General features: G+C 47.7%; 2 protein-coding genes across 10 annotated transcripts in view; both read left to right on the top strand.

Moving 5' to 3' along the window:
* Positions 1-733, top strand: part of LOC147817211 (protein NLRC3-like) — a gene marked incomplete at its 3' end in the record, with an annotated part of 15,909 nt that overhangs the window by 4,217 nt on the left and 10,959 nt on the right. The gene's annotated exons all lie outside the window — the stretch shown is intronic.
* The window catches only part of LOC111647379 (protein NLRC3-like), a 99,936-nt gene that overhangs the window by 1,930 nt on the left and 97,273 nt on the right, over positions 1-733 (top strand). The gene's annotated exons all lie outside the window — the stretch shown is intronic.

Genomic DNA, 733 nt, shown 5'->3' on the forward strand with positions numbered 1-733 from the left:
TCCTCAAACGGTTCCTGAGCCGTCGCTGCAGTGTGGCAGGAGCATCATCCTGCTGAAAGAGGCCACTGCCATTAGGGAATACTGTTTCCATGAAGGACTGTCCTTGGTCTACAACAGTGTTTAGGTAGAGCTACGTGTCAAAGAAACATCCACATGAACGACAGGACCCGAGGTTTCCCAGCAGAACATCGTCCAAAGCGTCACACGCCGCCTCCCCCGGCTTGCCTTCTTCCCATAATGCATCCTGGTGCCATTTCTTCCCCATTTCTTCAATATAATTTTACAAAAAAAACAAAAACTGCTTGATTTTGTATCATTACCTTCCTTTCCCACACTCCAGTCCAGCAGGTGGGGATAATGCACCTGCAGGCTGGTTTACCAACCGCCAGTCAAACCCGATAAAGACGGGCTATGACGTCATCATGAACGGACCAATCAGATGACTCGTGGCGGGGATTTGAAAACAGAAATGGCTGAAGTCCGAGCGTAAGTCTCTAAAAACTTCAACATTTAACGTTAGTCCTCTCAGTTAACGTCTGCTCTGTTCAGAGGAAGTGATTTAAATGTGTCTGTAAGTTCAGGCCGAACTTTCCCGCGCCAAACGATGAACTCAAATGTGTGAAACCATGAGATTTAGCGGCAGTGATGGATGTTCGAGAGCTAGCTAGCTAGAGCTAACTGACAGAGCTAGCTAGCTAGAGCTAACCGACAGAGCTAGCTAGCTAGAGCTAAC

Source organism: Seriola lalandi, unplaced genomic scaffold, assembly GCF_002814215.2.
Source record: "Seriola lalandi dorsalis isolate HSWRI2012SDOR001 ecotype SW California unplaced genomic scaffold, Sedor1 jcf7180002054987, whole genome shotgun sequence".
Classification (NCBI taxonomy): Eukaryota; Metazoa; Chordata; class Actinopteri; order Carangiformes; family Carangidae; genus Seriola; species Seriola lalandi.